We start from the raw sequence: 10,726 nt of genomic DNA, 5'->3' as shown, positions 1-10,726 counted from the left end.
TCTCCTTTCCGATCTTACTGCTTCGGAGGCTTTCTTTAACAAAAGTTCCGGCAAATATGAATATTTTGCGGACAAGTCAAACGATTACGCGCTCGTCAGCTACTTATCTCGCGCTCCAGCGACAGTCTGGTGTGCTTGGAGGGGAGAGCTAACTGGCAATTTAGCGCAATAGCTAGTGTACTGTATTATTTTGCTTTCTGGACAGTGATAGTCGATTTCTACGACATCACCGACGCGCACAACAGGGTAGACGAGGTTTTCCTCTGATCTACCGGGTTCGCTTTGCAATGCCACGGGCAGGCAAACCAAATGGAGGTTGTAAGGCTCCAAGTGGCTATATCCGCTTCTGGTCCTGGTTCGGGTACCTCGTCGGCGGCCCCTCAGGAGCAACCTGCGACCTGTCCACGCAGCTGCCTCGACAGCAATTCCTTATCCAGCAGGAATGCCCGGCAGCCAGCCGTGACTACCTCGACGGAGGCTCCTATGGAACGAGGAGCCTGGCCTGTGGCTCGCCGGATTAGGACGACGTCCTCTGCAACGCCAACCACCCTACGGTCACAGCCCAGTGTGGTCGACTCACATCTGGTAGTGGGTGTAGAGGTGAAACGAAGGCCCTTCGAACCCTTTGCTCCACCGTACGCTTGTGCTCAATGATCGTCACCTCACGACGGGATCACTGGAGCGGGTTCTCCGAAGCCCGATGCACGGTGAACTCCATGAAGTGATACCAATACCTGTGTATCTACCTTCCGGTTGCTCCTACGCCGTACGGCTTCAACGGGTCGTCGAAACTACCACTCCACCGGTCGGTGCACTCTATATGGTACATCAGACGGGTGATTCGAGTGGATTATTTCTTCCCTTCGAACGGTGAACCACCACCAGGAAATATCAGTATATCGATATTTCCATTCCAGTGGCTCTGACCGTATTCACTTGGAAAGGTCTCAAGGTGCTCAACACCAATTCCCTAACGTCGCAGACGCGGCAACGAACTGCAACGTTCAATCACAATCCTGCGTCTACAATCGCGTCACGCGCGGCGTGCGCTGCGATCGCTGCAACGACAGGCAGATTGTCCCTTATTCTCATGGGAAAATTTCAAGTTGCTTTGACGAGATTTTCCAATAAATAATTCTACTATCCGCGTATTAAATTAACGAAGAGCGAGCTTGGCTTCGACTCTTCGGGGCTCATGCGAAAAAACGGAGCGAGATCGTTAATAGGTCTTCTCCAGATCGCCAACGGCTCAGTATTGAACCGTGACGATCTGCAAGCACCGACGGCCGCGGCTCGGCTCCGTCGCGCAGGCGCAGAACCGCGTAGCGACGAAACAGGCTGCTGGCCCAGGCCGCTACGCGCCGCATAGCCACGGCGCGACGCTGCCACTTTTCGGCTGTCGATCTTTTACTAATGAACACTTTTCTCTCTCTCTCTCTCTCTCTCTCGGCGCTAACAACACGATTTCTGGAATTTGTTCTCAGAATCAGGAATTCGAGCGAAGCTAGCTAGCAAAAACACGTAAATGGCCGCGGTATACTAATCTGACGATGAAAAAATTCTACGTCAGCAGAACCTTCTAGAATTACACGAATTCAAAATAGATACGGGAATCGCGGCGTTCACACTGGCGTTCTTTATCGTTTTCCCCGAAATTGTGCCAGGTGTTGAGCTCACGTACACGTGGCTCATGCAGTAGGATATGCCTGCTATCCCCACCACTCCGTTAGACGTTAAGGAAGTTCGTCGTCAGTATTGTCGATTTCGATGCACTCAATTATGCCCGATCTGACCACACTGCTGGTTCTCAATACGCCACTAGTGTCTTGCAAAACGTCCCGTCCCCATTTCTTTTTTTTCGTCTCTTTTTAATAAATCATTATATTCAGATAATAGCTTTACGCCTTGTAAAATCATTCACTTTCACACATCATTCACTACTAACTTAAACTTATATGATACATCGCACATTTCCCACATTGATGGATCTTTTCGTACAAAATCTACAGATATATCGAATCTTGTCAAAAATATTCCGGCTCTCTTCTGAAATGAAACTTTCTACTCCTACATCGACATAATTTTCCATATTATTTTTAATAATTTTTTCTTTATGAAGAAGAAGAATTTTCTATGTATTCCCGATTGTATAATTATCAAGGGATATACCTGGGTAAGGGGGCTCTGCCCGGGTGGACCTTTTATTCCGACCTACTCGTGGGAACTTTATGGATTTTGTAACTAAAACGGGGATGGGACGGGGTATGTCGGTGGAGAAGGACGAGGACGGCGCCTCACTTACAGGATGGCACAAGTGTTCTCGGGGCATGGCAGCTTCGGGAGATACCTGTGCCGGATAGGGAAGGAGCCGACGGCGCGTTGCTGCCATTGTGACGCTGAGCAGGACACGGCGGAACATACCCTCGAGGTATGCACTGCGTGGGAGGGGGAACGCCGTGTCCTGGTCGGCGTCATCGGGCGGGATGTCTCGCTGTCGGGCATGGTACGCGCCATGCTCGGCAGCGAGGAGAAGTGGAGGGCCGTGGCCTCCTTCTGCGAAATCGTAATATTGCAGAAGGAGATCGCAGGAAGGGAGCGAGAGCGTCAGCGGCGCGCCGAGGCTCGCGCTCCTCTGGTGGCGAGAGAGTGTCGCCTGGGCGTCAGGCGACGCGGGCGGCCCCCTCGGCGTGGCGCATGACCCAGGCTGGGAGGGGGGTCCTGATAGGAGCCCCCTCCCGCCAGGCGGCGTAGGGTCGGACCGGATGGGGTGGCAGTGCCTCCTGTCCGGGTCCGGCGCACGGAGCGGCACCCTCGGTGGCCTGGTGCGGCCATGAGCTGCCGGCCTCCGAGGGGTAGAAACGGGGTCGCGGCGGTTGCGAGTTGGGGCTCGCAGCCGCCACTAGACGCGGCCCCGGGACGGATGGCGGCAGGACGATGTGGCCTCGTCCTGCCGCTATGAGACAGGGCGATTACCGGGGGCACCGTTTGTCCCCCCGCGGGTGGGCGCAAAGCGCGGGCACGGGGAGGATACCGGAAGTATACTTCGAGCGATTCCCGGTATCCTCCCAAATCGTGCGGAAGGGTCACCGTGGGGTTTTTAGTGGGTAGGTCCCGCGCCCGTTATAATGGGCGCGGGGAATCCCACACACCCTTCCCGCCTCTCCCCAAAGAGGTGGGAGGGAGTCTTTCGAAGATTTTCCCCACGGAAAAGGCGGTGTTAACCACCCTCCAAATAATGGAGGGCAGACGAGCCCTCGCACGCCGATAATGTAAGTACTTTAATTTTTTTAATTGAGTGCACGGAAAATTTTTCTCTGGTCGATCGACACGTGACCGCGAATTACCGCGCCTCCGTTTAATTGCACGGACCGTGCAAGGGGGGCGGTATGTTTAAATATCGCGTTAATTCGACTATTATCTTGGAGTTATACTTGACGAAAAGCTAAACAGTAGTATAGCTATGGGGATTCTAACCCATGGGGCAATGAGGGGAGCGTGCGGCGAGGGGAAGGTAGGGCGCGCGGGGGAGTGCGGCACGGAGAACTTTAGGCGCGGGGCCTGTGGGGAGTGGAAGAGTGGTTGCGCGGACACGAGCCGCGGAGTGGGGGATGTCAGGGGATTAGTCCAGGCCGAGCCGCCGCGGAGACCTCTCCAGACCTGGCCCGCCGTCGGAAATTTTTTAAGAGGGGGGGAATGATCCCCGAAAACTTTTCATACCGAACCGAGGGAGGGGATGACCCCCGAAAATTTTTTTCTACACCCACAGGCATTTTTTTATTGTCTTTTCGGCGTTCTCGGTACGTTTGATGAGATCTAAAAAAAAAGAATTACATAATGTTCTCCTAAGAAAATATTTACAGCTAGCGAAAAAAAAAACAACACATCATTCGGCTCGTAAATCTATTCTTTCTATTTATAAAGCATTGTGCCCATGCAAAATGGATTTAAAATATTCAACTGGTGGTCTAAACGCCAGAGAGAAATGCGTAAATAAATATAATCAATTTTTAATATATTAAATCTAAGGCTGGACCGTCGATTTAATTTATATTTTATATTTTATATTTTAATCCGTTGGACGCAGCGTGTCGCGAACACGATATTGCATATTCGCGTAGCAACGACCTCGGCGAAAGGCACGCAGCAGATAACGTACTCGCTGACAAAGCGCGAAAACGCATCGTTGCGCGAGACTCGACTCTGGGTGAAAGAGGAGCTGCTACAGCTGTTTGGGCAGCTATGAAGGCCAAGACGAAAATCGGAATGGGGATGAAAACAAAACCCCGCAAAAGGACTGTAAGAAAAGCATCGCAAAAGCGGATTCTTCCAGTGGCCAAACGGGGTGGTATATTACCACTTCTCCCGCTGCTAGGTGTTCTCGGATCATTAGCTGGCGGAGCGGCGGGGATCGCCAAGGCGGTAAACGATAATAAGGCAGCGCAACGTCAGCTGCAGGAAATGCGGCGTCATAATCGCTCCATGGAAGGTCGTGGACTCTATCTGACACCATACAAGCGCGGACAGGGAATCTCGAAACGAAAAAACAAAAAAAAACGCCGAAAAGACAATAAAAATGCCTGTGGGTGTAACTACCGACATGCAATTGAATGAGTTGGCAAAACGTATGCGTATTCCATTCTTTAGAGGTGTTTTTATGCGCAACGCGCTACCCAGCCGGAGGAGTACGTCGAAACGAGAGCGGTATCGTGAATTTGGACAATGTCGAGGGACCGGGGACTCATTGGGTGGCGTATGCGAAGAGAGGGCATCGAGCTGTATACTTCGACAGCTTTGGCAATCTTCGACCGCCTAAGGAATTGACACAATATTTGGATAATGATGATGTGAAAATTGAATACAATCGAACGTCTTATCAGGAGTATGATCAGAGCAATTGTGGACAACTATGTCTACGCTTTCTACAAACGATTGGCACCAAATTTAAGGATTGTCCCCCGCCACTCTGATTCAGTACTAGTCGAGCAGTTTCTCGGAATATGTCGTTAACATTGACTCTAACTGGCAAGAGTAGCACCCTCGTTGTAAGCTACTTTCCACCCATAGATTTGAGCGACGATGATTACGAGCTTGGTCTAACAACCTTTGAAACGTATCATACAATACCCAACATCGACTCGAGCAACGATAAATTCTACTTCACCACAAACTATGACACCAACAACAACAGCGTCGACACTGGCCACGAATACATTACGATTCCCCACGGCTCCTACGAACTAGACGCCATTGCCAAGTATTTGAAGCAGCGATTACTTGAGCGATATCCTCAAAATCTCGGTGGTACCGATGATGATGATGGTGACAATGATATGTATCCTATAGTGTTACGCCCCAACAACAACACCATGAAAAGCGAGCTGTACTGCTCGTTTGCCGTAGACTTTACGAAACCCAATAACATTGGATCGCTATTGGGATTCTCGGCGAATCGGGAATTAGAACCGGGGCAGTGGCACGAATCGGACGACCCGATTAATATCATGAGCGTAAACATTATTCGCATTGAATGTAGTGTGACCGCTGGCGCGTACAACAATGGGAAGCGTGTACATACGATACATGAATTTTCTCCGAGAGTCCCGCCCGGATATAAGATATCGGAAACGCCCGCACAGATCATTTACCTTCCTATCACCGCCAGGATCATTACGGATCTAACGATACGCGTTGTGGATCAAAACGGACGATTGCTGGATTTTCGAGGTGAAGAGATTACCATCAGACTGCACGTGCGACGACGACGACGATAATACCTGTGGTGCGAACGAATGAGATGCTTGTGTTGAACAACTCCAGAAACACGTTTCTTCCAAACGAAATTGTCTACAACAACAACAACAACAGCTCTGAGTACGCTAAAACGAAGAGGCTCAGTGCTGCAAACATTGCATTTTTGAAATCATTGGGATTCATTGTGCGCATTTAAGTTGAAAATGGCTGACATTCTAAGCATTGGAGGGAAGCCGACGTTTGATGATCGCATTGTTAAGCTCGAGACTCACACATACAACCCATACGTTAACACAACGTTTGGACACAGTGATGAGATAAGAATACCTATACAACAGCAAGATTTATACACACTGCCGTGTGAAAGTTTCCTCTACGTGGAGGGGAAATTGACGATACATAAGCCAAATGATGCTTCAACGGTGATGTTGGGAAATAATTGCATGGCGTTCATATTTGATGAGATTCGATATGAGCTGAATGGTGTGGAGATTGATCGCAACAGAAACGTTGGTGTTTAAAGATTGCATAATGCCGAGCGATTATCCTCGGCCGCAATTACCGTTAATCCTGTTAACGTACAATAACCAAGAGATTATCTCTAATTGGATTTGTATAGCGAACGGTGATTGAAAAACGTGTGTATTATTAGTTTTTCTGGCATCGGTAACGGCTCATTACCTTTCGATTCGAGTGTGCTAACGGTGTTAGTGACGTCAGTACCGTGAGAGAGTAGTGCGCCGATAATGTGACAAGGAGAGACGGCCGAAATTCAGACAGCGCCACGGAACGACCAGTAACAGTACCGCGGCGACGTCTTCGGCTGTCAATCCGATCATTCTTACGGCGACTTCTGAACGAGACGCATCGGCTCCCGATCATATTCGATCAGAAGTTAATCGCGATTTAAGAGGGAAACTCCTCTTGCGAGAAAGCCGAAAAGACTGCTATTTAAAAGGGTGTAGCGAGCCTTGCTCGAAAAGGTCGGAAAATTTATTCCCACCTTGCTTGGAAAACACGATTCGCATCCCGATTCGTGCAAGTTGCACCTGAATCTCGTTCGAGGAAATCTCGATCGAGTTTAATTGATTTAAATTTACTGCAGATTTTGGAGGGCTCGAGAATACACCGATAAGGTGTTCGACCCCTCCTGTGCGGAATTTAACGGTCGATTCCAACGTATAAACGTTTGAATCATGTAGAAGTCGGCGGTTACCGTCCATACTTCTGTGTGATTGCCCTTCGGCTTAGGAGACACCAAAGGGAGGCACCTACGTGGTGTACCTCCAGGTGGGCTCACTGTAGTCAGGTCGGCGTCCATTTCGGACGTGTGATTTTCGGTCTTCGCCTCCTTACTTCTACAGATCCCGCCGGTGTAACGTTGTGTGTAAAGTGCGGAGATGTAACGGAGTCGTGGGTCAGGCCCCCGCGTAGTTCAAAATACTGCAACGTATCACATCGAGTAGTGCATTCGTGCAGTGAACAACGTGTTGTCGGGCTTCGTAGTGTAACTCTCGGCCAAAGAAGTCATCTGTTGGAACGTGTAAAGAGAAGCCGCAGATTGACGGTCGTGCCGTTGCATTGCAGTGCGACTCGACGCACAGACTCAGTGTGCATACTCACGGGAACAGTGCATTAGGAGCCTTACAACCTCCTCTTGCATCCCCGTCCACTGGGCAATCGACCACTGAATCGGCGAAGAAAAGAAGTGTAATTCTTTTCCTAGCCAAAATACAGTCCACTTTATAATTCGTAATTTATGAAAGTTTACAATTCTCCGCTCCGGTACGTTCGAATTACGAAGCCAGGAGCGCGAGCAAACGAGCGCGACGAAGATACGTATACCGTGTACGTGTGTCTAACACATAGTCGTGTTTTTCTGTTCATAGGAATCTTGGCCTACCTCAAGCCTGCGAGTTCGGCGACCTAGCCTCGCGGAACGGCCAGACACGAGGCCGAATATTAATTCATTCTTATGGTTCAGTTTCGTTATCTTTATTATAATTGGTCATTGGTTTTTCTCCTTTTGTTTTCGCTTTATTTTTGTAATAAACGGTCGGTCCTAAAGACCGACGAAAAGAAAACCATTTGTGTCCCATTCACTTCCCCTATCAAACTCCCACACCTCTATCCGGACTCATTCGTTAAAAATATCAACTTTTTAACAGTTGGGATAACTAGCACGCTTAAAAATTATGTATCACTGACATCCGATGAAGACAAAAATATGGAGAATGCTGGATGGGGCTTGAAACGACACGACGAGCTAGTAGTGAAAAATCATTTCAATTTTTGCGTCCCGCTCAAATATTTGCTGGGATTTTGCGGGGGCTACAAACACATGGTTATTAATGCGCGTCACGAATTGATTTTAATACGATCGCGCAACGATAACAATTCTCTAATTGGGTCTCCAACGTTGGAACCAGAAATTGAATTACTTAAAGTGCAATGGCGGATGTCTCATGTGACGCTAAACGATGTTAATAAGCTATCGCTGCTACATGCCTTGGAAAGTGGGCAAAACCTGAGCATTAGTTTTCGCTCGTGGGATCTGTACGAGTATCCTCTCTTACAGAGAACGACCAAGCATTCGTGGGCCGTCAAGGCAGCCGCACAGCTGGAGAAGCCGCGATATGTTGTCTTTGCTCTACAGACTGCTCGAAAGAATGTGATGACCGAAGATGCTACTCGGTTTGACCACTGCAAATTGACCAATGGGTCATTCCATGCGAAGTCGGACACTTTTCGGAGTACCATGTCGGATTTTGTTCTACTTTGAATATGTTGTAGTCTTTGGTGATATATAAACGTATCTCGAAGGATTTTTAAAAATTTTAAAAATTGTTGCTTTTACATCTGTTTGAAATATAGAGCTCACTTTTTTTCAATAAATAATAGCTGCTAAAGTAAGGAAGTTATAAAAATGAAATTTTAGGTACTTGTAGCAGACCCATGGGAGTATCAAATAAAAATTATTTCAATTAAAAAAAAATATTTTTAACTATTTATTTTGCAATTGTTTACAACAAATGTCATTTTTTATAGCGGGGAAATATTTAAAAATCTGAAAAAAAATGCGCATATAGTCCTGTTTGTCCCCTTCACGGACCAAGTTTTAAAAATACGGACACTTTAAAATTGGCCTTATAAAAATTAATTGAATGGAACGCTGGGTCGCGTCGTGGCATGCTGGCTCGACCGGCCAAGTCGCGCAGTGCCTGCAACCGCCAAGCGGCTATACCTGCTATTGTTATACATAGGGTGTTGGACTGCTGGAAAATGTAACAGTTATTGGACACTCACTCTTTGTCAATGACACTTAGCATTATACACATTTAAGTTGCCAATATTCAATGGGATAGGATGTTCAATGTTCTAGTGGGATAGGATATGATGGTTCTGGTTAAGAAATAATGGTTGGATTGTACCAATGATCATCTACCGGATTAAATTGTTTGTTATAAAATTACTTACTTCATAATAGCTACAACTTTTGATTTTTCACTGTCTGAATAAATTCGGGCAGTTAAATGTGTTACTTCTTTAGTTGGAGTAAATGAATGAAAATTACGTGTTCCACAGATTGTTGTAGCCAGTTCACGTCTTTCCAGCAAGAATTCCGAATGTTCCTTATATTCTTCTTTTGAGTTGAATTCAAAATGTACATTTTTAACAGCAACACAGTTTGTAGATGAATTAGAAATCCGATTACCAAAGTTGCAAATTCACGATTTTATTGCAAGAAGTCAAAGCAGCTTTTTTAAATATTCTATAGAAAATGTAGGACCTGATGAATTTGTTGTCGTCGGCGATTTTGCGGAAAATTATTCCTTCGTTATCCAAGACGAAATCCAAAATTATCATTGGTCCAACAAACAGGCGACAATACACACATTCATTGAATATTATCAGGTGGATATTTGTTTAAACCATGAAAACTTTGTAATTATCTCAGATTGTCTCCAACATGACAGCACTGCAGTCCATTTATACCAGAAGAAATTAGTGGAATTTTTGAAGGAAACACATGGCACAACTATCAAGGAAATCAAATATTTTTCTGACGGAGCATCACAGTACAAAAATAAATATAATTTATTAATTCTCAATTTCCATTTTGAAGACTTTGGAATCAACGCCGAATGGCATTACTTTGCAACATCGCATGGCAAAAATGCATGAAATGGTATTGGTGGTTCTTTAAAACGCCTTGCTGCTCGAGCTAGTTTACAAAGACCGTTGGAAGACCAGATAACGACACCACAAAAATTATTTGATTGGGCAACTGCCAATATTAAAAATATACATTTGCAATTCAGCTCAACAGAAGAATATAAGAAACATTCGGAATTCTTGCTGGAAAGGCGTGGACTGGCTACAACAATCTGTGGAACACGCAATTTTCACTTATTTACACCAACTAAAGAAGTAACGCATTTAACTGCCCGAATTTATTCAGACAGTGAAAAATCAACAGTTGTAGCTGTTATGAGGTAAGTAATTTTATAACAAACAATTTAATCCGGTAGATGATCATTGGTACAATCCAACCATTATTTCTTAACCAGAACCTAATCCCATCACATCCCATCATATCCTATCCCACTAGAACATTGAACATCCTATCCCATTGAATATTGGCAACTTAAATGTGTATAATGCTAAGTGTCATTGACAAAGAGTGAGTGTCCAATAACTGTTACATTTTCCAGCAGTCCAACACCCTATGTATAACAATAGCAGGTATAGCCGCTTGGCGGTTGCAGGCACTGCGCGACTTGGCCGGTCGAGCCAGCATGCCACGACGCGACCCAGCGTTCCATTCAATTAATTTTTATAAGGCCAATTTTAAAGTGTCCGTATTTTTAAAACTTGGTCCGTGAAGGGGACAAACAGGACTATATGCGCATTTTTTTTCAGATTTTTAAATATTTCCCCGCTATAAAAAAATGACATTTGTTGTAAACAATTG

Source organism: Colletes gigas, unplaced genomic scaffold (assembly GCF_013123115.1).
Source record: "Colletes gigas isolate AHSC1104 unplaced genomic scaffold, ASM1312311v1 Colletes_gigas_Sc00128, whole genome shotgun sequence".
Lineage (NCBI taxonomy): Eukaryota > Metazoa > Arthropoda > Insecta > Hymenoptera > Colletidae > Colletes > Colletes gigas.
Note: the sequence above shows the minus strand (reverse complement) of the source record.